The 9,702-nt window shown below is 44.5% G+C and overlaps 1 pseudogene; it reads right to left on the reverse strand.

Annotated features, from left to right (window-relative positions):
* Positions 1-4,863: 4,863 nt before the first annotated feature.
* Positions 4,864-6,999, reverse strand: LOC147991770 (uncharacterized; annotated as a pseudogene).
* Between the last annotated feature and the right edge of the window lie 2,703 nt (positions 7,000-9,702).

Genomic DNA, 9,702 nt, shown 5'->3' on the forward strand with positions numbered 1-9,702 from the left:
TTCTCGCTCGCCTTTCTTCCGCCATGTCTGAATCAAAAAGGGTTGGGGGTTCTGTCCCGAGTTTTAGTACTTTGGACAACCCTTCTATTCTCGCTAAGCTCATAAATAAGGATACTATGGAAAAACCTACCGAAGTTATCAATGAGAATCTTAATAATTTTGATGAAGATGATTCCGGAATTTTTCGTTATTTACTTGATGAATCTTTGAAAGATGCTTGGTATAGACTATTAAGGATCAGGGCTAGCTATGTGCCTCAATACCAAATTGAAATTTACTTAAAAGGCTTTTATATTGCCCTTCCTTCTTCTTTTAAGCATGTCTTAGATTCTATTTTTGAAGAACGCTTTCTTGAAGGGGATGCCGTAGACACTTATGAGAAAATGAAAACCATATTTTTGCACCCCATGAATGAGAAAGTTGAATCTACATCCCTTTTGCTCTCTTACCAATATGAATCTATAAAAGAGATGAAGGCTAGCTTAGATACAAATTTCCGTAACATACTTAATCTTTCTTCTACTATTAGTAGCCATGTGCTTTATCAAAATAGAAATATTAATTCCATAGATAGCAAGTTTGCTCTTTTCTTCCCTAAGACCAAAGATGGCAATACCTAGATCTATCCTTGCTTTCTATGCCTAGCTAGGGGCGTTAAACGATAGCGCTTGTTAGGAGGCAACCCAATTTTATTTTTATTCCTTGATTTTTGCTCCTGTTTAGTAATAAATAATTTATCTATCCTCTGTTTTGTTTGTGTTTTTTGTGTTTAATTAGTGTTTGTGCCAAGTAGAACCGTTGGGAAGACTTGGGGAAAGTCTTGTTAATCTTGCTGTAAAAAACAGAAACTTTAGCGCTCACGAGAACTGCTGCCATTTTTATTTGGAAAGTGATATTTAGTTAATTATTTTTGAATATGTTTAATAGATATATTTCTCACGTCCAGAAATTTATTTTAGAATTTTTGGGGTTCCAGATCTTGCGCTAGCTACAGATTACTACAGACTGTTCTGTTTTTGACAGATTCTGTTTTTCGTGTGTTGTTTGCTTATTTGATGAATCTATGGCTAGTAAAATAGTTTATAAACCATAGAGAAGTTGGAATACAGTAGGTTTAAAACCAATATAAATAAAGAATGAGTTCATTACAGTACCTTGAAGTGGTCTTTTGTTTTCGTTCGCTAACGGAGCTCACGAGATTTTCTATTTTGAGTTTTGTGTTGTGAAGTTTTCAAGTTTTGGATAAAGATGTGATGGATTATGGAACAAGGAGTGGCAAGAGACTAAGCTTGGGTATGCCCATGGAACCCCCAAGATAATCTAAGGACACCTAAAAGCCAAAGCTTTGGGATGCCCCGGAAGGCATCCCCTCTTTCGTCTACTTATATCGGTAACTTTACTTGGAGCTATATTTTTATTCACCACATGATATGTGTTTTGCTTGGAGCGTCTTTTATGATTTGAGTCTTGCTTTTTAGTTTACCACAATCATCCTTGCTGTACACACCCTTTGAGAGAGCCATACATGATTTGGAATTTGTTAGAATACTCTATGTGCTTCGCTTATATCTTTTGAGTTATATAGTTTTGCTCTAGTACTTCACTTATATTTTTAGAGCACGGTGGTGGATTTGTTTTATAGAAACTATTGATCTCTCATGCTTCACTTAGATTATTTTGAGAGTCTTAAATAGCATGGTAATTTTCTTAAAATCATAATATGCTTGGTATGCAAGAATAGTAAAAACTTTCTTATGAGTGTGTTGAATACTATGAGAAGTTTGATGCTTGATAATTGTTTTGAGATATGAAGATGGTGATATTAAAGTTGTGCTAGTTGAGTAGTTGTGAATTTGAGAAATACTTGTGTTAAAGTTTGTGATTCCCGTAGCATGCACGTATGGTGAACCGTTATGTGATGAAGTCGGAGCATGATTTATTTTTTGATTGTCTTCCTTATGAATGGCGGTCGGGGACGAGCGATGGTCTTTTCCTACCAATCTACCCCCTAGGAGCATGCGCGTAATACTTTGCTTTGATGACTTGTAGATTTTTGCAATAAGTATATGAGTTCTTTATGACTAATTTTGAGTCCATGGATTATATGCACTTTTCCTCCTTCCACCATTGCTAGCCTCTCTAATACCGCGCACCTTTCGCCGGTATCATACACCCACCATATACCTTCCTTAAAACCGCCACCATACCTACCTATTATGGCATTTCCATAGCCATTCCGAGATATATTGCCATGCAACTTTCCACCGTTCCGTTTACTATGACACACTCCATCATTGTCATATTTCTTAGCATGACCATGTAGTTGACATCGTATTTGTGGCAAATCCACCATTCATAATTCTTTCATACATGTCACTTATGAGTCATTGCACATCCCGGTACATCGCCGAAGGCATTCATATAGAGTCATATCTTGTTCTAAGTATTGGGTTGTAAGTAAATAAAAGTGTGATGATCATCATTATTAGAGCATTGTCCCAGTGAGGAAAGGATGATGGAGACTATGATTCCCCCATAAGTCGGGATGAGACTCCGGACAAAAATAAATAAATAAAAGAGGCCAAAGAAGCCCAAACAAAAAATGAGAGAAAAAGAGAGAAGGGGCAATGCTACTATTCTTTTTACCACACTTGTGCTTCAAAGTAGCACCATGATCTTCATGATAGAGAGTCTCCTATGTTGTCACTTCCATATACTAGTGGGAGTTTTACATTATAGAACTTGGCTTGTATATTCCAATGATGGGATTCCTCAAAATGCCCTAGGTCTTCATGAGCAAGTGAGTTGGATGCACACCCACTAGTTTCTTTTGTTGAGCTTTCATACACTTATAGCTCTAGTGCATCCGTTACATGGCAATCCCTACTCACTCACATTGATATCTATTGATGGGCATCTCCATAGCCCATTGATACGCCTAGTTGATGTGAGACTATCTTCTCCCTTTTTGTCTTCTCCACAACCACCATTCTATTCCAGATATAGTGCTATATCCATGGCTCACGCTCATGTATTGCGTGAAGATTGAAAAAGTTTGAGAATGTCAAATGTATGAAACAATTGCTTGGCTTGTCATCGGGGTTGTGCATGATTTAAATACTTTGTGTGGTGAAGATAGAGCATAGCCAGACCATATGATTTTGTAGGGATAACTTTCTTTGGCCATGTTATTTTGAGAAGACATGATTGCTTTGTTAGTATCACTAGTAGAAACATGGTCATCTGTCCTGGTTGGTAAGGGCCTTTTGTCCCGGTTTTTGAACCGGGACTAAAGAGTCGTTACTAATGCCCTACCCCTTTAGTCCGGTTCTTACACGAACCGGGACAGATGGGCCTCCACGTGGCCGGTGCGCCGAGCCCAGACAGGAGGGCCTTTGGTCCCGGTTGGTGGCACCAACCGGGACCAATAGGCATCCACGCGTCAGCATTTCAGGGGCTAGGGTTTTTGTTTTTTTGAAAGGGGGGGGGGTTGGGGGGTTTTGGGGGGTTAATTTAGGTGTTTCATATATTGTGTTAGCTAGCAAATTAATAGAGAGAACTGTCCTCTCTTATGTCCGTGCTTGGTCGACGCTATATATACATATAGAGAGGACTAGACACGCTAGCTAGTAAGCAAATGAAGGAATCAGAAGATCGTCATGAACATATGCATACAGAGAGAAGTTATATCGACCACCTCTCCTTCTCCGAGAGATTGGTCGAACAACAAGTTCTCGTATATCTATCCGACACTACCGGTTACATATATACAATAATTATCTCTTACAATATAATCTCCTAATTATATATGAAAACAGGGTCCACATAGTATTCTCCGTCTTTAGCGATCACGTGGTCAAGGAAGAATGCCGCCAATTCCTCTTGAATTGCTCGCATACGATCTGGTGGTAGGAGTTCATTCCGCATCCGAAAGATCTAATTTGAACAAGGGGGTCAATACAGATATATATGAATAAATGAAACTCAACACAAATGATGGTAATAAAATAAAATTGTGAATATTATTGCTTACGCACTTCATATTGTTCGTCAGAGTACCCCCATTCACAGGTCGTGTGGCGGATGGACTCGCAAACGTAGTATCCACAGAAATCATTCCCTTGTTCCTGCCACAACCACTTTACAAGAAATAGAGGTCAATCAAACTGATAAGTAAGCATGCCAAATGGTATTGATGAAACTAGCTCTTGAATCACTAGGAGATGCGCGGAACATGTTACTATAGTACTTACTTTCGGGTGTCTAAATTGCAGCTTCTTCGGCAGTCCCGGAGCTTTTTTGGTGAATTTTCTCCAAACCCTGCCAGACAAAGAAAACAATTACTTGATATCAGGAAATGAACAAAGTTGCTGATATGGTGGATAATGATCGATTTAACTTACTTCTCGAGCATTTGAGTCATGTCCGCATAGTCCTGGGGATCTTTTCGTCTCGAGTCTAAGACGGTTACTAGTCCCTGCTCAAGCTTAATCTCTAGGAGAATATAGTGGAACCTGCACACGCATGCATAACTCATCAATTACATTACCGTAACCTGGACTAATAAGGGAAACCGAATATGCACAAGACAGTAACACTCACTTGAAGTTGTAAGGAAAGAGTATTATATCTTTGTTTTCATTTATTACCAACGATCGTAGCAAGTTGGCCTCGGTATCTTCGGCATGATATTTAACCTCAGTTGCATCTATGAGATTTGTGTTAATGAACCCAATATCACCGATTTGTCTTTTCTTCAATTTGGCGATCTTCAATCTGCATAATATAGTGAGGATAATTATAAATACATGCAATGAAAGAGCTGACCTATATAGAGAGACTTAATGACAGAAGTAGTACTACTTACATACAGTAGCAAGTGACCTTTGCTTTATCGAGGGCCTTTTTATTGAAAAACTGGAAGAACTCCTCTCTAACTCTCAGCGTCAAAGTATCCCTCCCCCCAAACTCTCTGCAGGTTTTCATGTACCAATCATGGAATCTTCGCATCATCGTTGTTAGAGATCTTTCATCTTTGACGAGAGGCTTCCCGTACTCGTATTTGTGTTCCTACACCTCCAAGAAATCATAATGTACATCGTTGGACAGGTAATCTCCAAGATTGCTATAACCGGGCACCATCCTCGATTGGTTCGCTTGTTCGCCGAGCTGGGCAATTTTTTTCCCAGCTCGTCCTTCTTTTATCCTTTGATCACTGACAGTACTTCCCGACCGTTCCGCTTCGACAAATGTCTTTGCAATAATGCGGTCATAGTTGCCTTTCGGTGGAGACTTTGGTGGTTTTGCCAGGGCAGCCAGAGTGCGCTTCGCTTTCACCGGATCTACCTTCTCCTCCGGAGGTGGATGTTTCTTTGCTTTCACCCCTTGAAAGAAGTTCGTCACTTCGGCTCGCGCGATCTTTGTGTTCTCCTCCGGGGTCCTCTCGTATGGTAACTTCTCTGGAGTCTTCAGAGAAGGACCGAATCTATATTGCCTCCCGCCTCTGGCTGTACTACTAGACGCCGGCAGAGCAGACGGAGCGGCTGCGGCTGTCTTCTTTCCTTGCTTACGAGGCGAAGGAGAAGGACTACGATGCGCCGGAGCAGCTGGAGCAGTGGCGGGTCTCTTCCGCCCTTGCTGACGAGGCGGAGAAGGAGGAGGCTGGCTGCTCGGTCGTGCCGACGCAGGCGGAGAAGGAGGCGGAGTGCCGCCACGCGCCGGAGAAGGAGGCTGAGTGCCCTGATCACTCGCCGGAGGAGAAGGCAGAGGAGAAGGCGGAGTGCCCTTACTCGCCGGAGGAGGAGGAGGAGGAGGCGGAGGCGGAGGCGTCCAGTTCAGAAGGTTGATGAGCTCCTTCCGCCATAGGCATGGAGTGTTCAGAGCAGAACCCAGCCGAGTCTCCCCTTCACCGGTAGGGTGGTCAAGCTGGAGGTCCTCAAATCCCTCCGTTATTTCATCCACCGTCACCCTAGCATATCCTTCTGGAATCGGACGACAGTGAAAAGTTGCGCCGGGTTCAGGAGGTCGAACAGAGCCGACAACCGCCTTGACTTTGAAGTTCCGCCATTGCGTCATAAGGTGGCAATGTTGAGACTCCGTGATGGCATCCACGGGGTAGCTAGCAGGAGCCATCAAGACATGCTCCAGCTGAAGCAGCTCGGTGGAAGCCACGCTGCTTCTCCGCTGAGATGGCGGGGTAGCTTCGGGGGTAGTTTCGGCAGGTCGCTTGCTGTGAGCTACTTCTCGTTCCTCTAGCGCTTGAACCCTTTCGTGCAGCATCTGAATTTGGGCCTGCTCCACTTTTTTCCTCCTCTCCTCGCATTTGTAACCGCCTGCATCCGGAAAACCAGCCTTCCACGGAACGAAGCCTGGCGTGCCTCGTGTCCGTCCAGGGTGCTCAGGATTCCCGAGGGCCATTGTGAGCTCGTCGTTCTCTTTGTCAGGAACGAACGTCCCTTGCTGTGCTGCATTGATATAGTGCTGAAGCCTCTTGACTGGTATTCTCATTTGCTCGTCCGTCCAAACGCACTTCCCTGATACAGGGTCCAAGGTTCCGCCAGCCCCGAAGAACCAAGTCCGGCAACAGTCTGGCCAGTTCATTGTATCTGGTTCGATCCCTTTATCAAGCAGATCATTCTCAGCCTTGACCCACTTAGGCCGGGCTTTGAGGTAACCACCTGACCCCATGCGATGGTGAAGCTTCTTCTTCACAGCATTTTTCTTGTTTGTCGCCGACATGTTCTTACTCTTTTTCGATGTCTTGTGGGCCACAAATGCGGGCCAGTGATCTCTGATCTTCTCATATTTGCCGATGAATTCTGGTGTCTCTTCTTTGTCGACAAACGTTTTCAGCTCATTCTTCCACCTCCTGAATAGGTCTTCCATCTTCTTAAGAGCATGAGACTTGATTAATTGCTCTTTAACTGGCTTCTCCGGATCCTCCTCTGGCGGTAGGGTGAAATTTGCCTTCAGCTCAGTCCAAAGATCATCTTTCTGCATATCATTAACATAAGACACCTCAGGGTCTTCGTTCTTAGGCTTATACCATTGGTGGATGCTGATCGGGATCTTGTCCCTAACAAGAACCCCGCACTGAGCAGCAAATGTTTCCTTTGTCCGGATGGGTTCAATCGGTTGGCCGTCGCGCACCATTGCTGTGATCTCAAACCTTTCATCCGAGCACAACTTTTTCTTCGGGCCTCGTCTCTTTATCGAAGTTGTGCTCGATCCAGAGGGCTAGAAAAAGAAGAAAGACGAGAGTTAATTAATATGTGTACATACCAAAATAATGAATGCATCAATTAGCTAGTCAGCACAGGCTTAACTAATATATTTACCTGGCCGGACTCTGTTCGGTCACCGGAGCCGTCACCACGGGCTCCTTCTTGCACCAGCATTGGGTCACCGGAGCCATCATAATCATGTCTTTCCTCCTCCATTATTCAATCACCGTAGCCTGCTTCTTCACCCTATTCTTCCAGACCATCAATGTCGTTAAGATACGACAAGACATTACCTCCGGCTAAGATTATGTCCCCCAACACCTCTTCTGCTTCCTCGTCTCGTCCGTGCTCCATTGTTTCTACAAATATTACAACATGGCAATTATTACACAAACATGACAGCATGTGGATATATTAGTGGCAAACGCAGACCTAGCTTATTCCGGGTTTGGGGTGGCCTCGGCAATGCTTCAAGGGTAGGGGCGCGGCGGGAGGGGGTAGGAGACTGACATCGTTTTTTCTAGGGTTTGGGTGTCGTCGAGAGTTTTGGTCGAGCGAGAGGGCCGGGGGGTGCTCCCGTGGTATAAGTTATCACTGTCGAAGTTATCCGGGAGGGGGTTATATCGACAACGACGACATACATACATGGGAAAATAATGTTATCGGGGAGGGGGGTAGGTCGAACCCCCCCTCGTGTTGAAGTTATCGGGACACGGGGTATATCGACAATGACATATCTGATAAAAAAAAAGACGAAGAAGAAGAAAAAAGAGGAGAAGAAGAAAGGAATAGAGGAGAAGATTGAAGAAAAAAATAAGGAAAAAAAGAGGAGAAGAAGAAAGGAATAGAGGAGAAGATTGAAGAAAAAAAGGAAAAAAAGAGGAGAAAAAGAAAGGAATAGAGGAGAAGAAGAGAAAATAGAATATCTCCTCTATTCCTTTCTTCTCCTCCTCTTCTTTTTCTTCTTTTTTCTTCTTATTTATTTCTCCTCTTCTTCCTCTCCTCCTCCTCCTCCTCCTCCTCCTCTTCTTCTTCTTCTTCTTCTTCTTCTTCTTCTTCTTCTTCTTCTTCTTCTTCTTCTTCTTCTTCTTCTTCTTTCTTCCTCTTCTTATTTTCCTTTTTCCTCTCATTCTTTTTCTTCTTCTTCCTTCTTAATATCACTTAGAAACTTTTGCAACGATAGGGGGGTGGGTGGGTGCTCCCGTGGTCTAAAATCGGTCTATGCACGATAGAAAATTCTGACAAAATACATGAAGTAGTATTGCTTGTTTTTAAAAAAATGTTCAGATAGAAAATTTAGAAAAAAAGTAAAGGTTTTGCCTAATGCATTGTTCATATGAATATACAAACATTTGCATATTCTACAATAATTAATATCACCAAAAAAATCTATGAACAGAAAAAAAATCCGAACTTTTCTAAAAATCTATCTTTTGCATACATGAACATATATATACACAGAGAACATATACATACATATATACATTTTTATAAAAATGCAAAAAACAAAAAAAATATCTAAAAAAGGACATATAAACAGATATACACACATACATATACTCACACATATACATATAATCAGGAAAAAACATCATATATATGTGAAAAAAGGGGAGGAAGGGGGCGGTGCCGGCCGACCTAACCAAAGGAGAGGTGCGGCGTGGTCGGGGTAGGGGCAGAGGCACGACGCACGCCAGGGTAGAGGCGACGGCGGCGTGGTCGGGGAAGGGGCGCGCGGCGCGGTCGGGGCGGGCCGCCGGCGTGGACGGGGCAGCTGGGGCGACGACGACGTGGTCGGGGCAGGGGTGCGCGGCGCGGTCGGGGTGGGCCGTCGGCGTGGTCGGGGAAGCTGGGGCGACGACGACATGGTCGGGGCAGGGGCGCACGGCACGGTCGGGGCGGGCCGCCGGCGGCGTGCTCGGGGCAGGGGCGGGTGCGCGTCGACGAGGCAGCAGAGGGCGTCGACGGCGTCGACGGGGCGAGCTCGGGCAGCCTGGTGGCGTCGTCGAGGCGGGGCAACTGCAGAGATGAATCTGAAAAACGCCAAGTCTTTTTTTATATACTGAGAGCATTGGTCCCGGTTGGTGGCACCAACCGATACCAATGCCCCCTTTAGTCCCGGTTGGTGCCACCAACCGGGACCAAAGGTCTCTTTTCAGCAGCCCAAAGGGCGGGAAACAGAGACCTTTGGTCCCGGTTGGTGGCACCAACTGGGACTAAAGGGGAGCATTGGTACCTGTTGGTGCCACCAACCGGGACCAAAGGCCTTGCGCTGCCCGCGGTCAAAAGTTTAGTCCCACCCCGTTAGTTGAGAGGGGTTCGGAGTGGTTTATAAGCCCCACTCTGGCTGCCCTCTCGAGCTCCTCTCAAATGCAGGCTTACGGTCCTAATCTCACACTATGCTGTCTGTGGGCCTACTGGGCCTTCTGCGGGCCTGAATCCTGGCCCAGGTTGGGTTTCTAGTCGTATTCAGGCTGTG

The sequence above is a fragment of the Triticum urartu genome, chromosome 1A, assembly GCF_056163025.1.
Source record: "Triticum urartu cultivar PI428250 chromosome 1A, HENAU_Tu73, whole genome shotgun sequence".
NCBI classification, from domain to species: domain Eukaryota; kingdom Viridiplantae; phylum Streptophyta; class Magnoliopsida; order Poales; family Poaceae; genus Triticum; species Triticum urartu.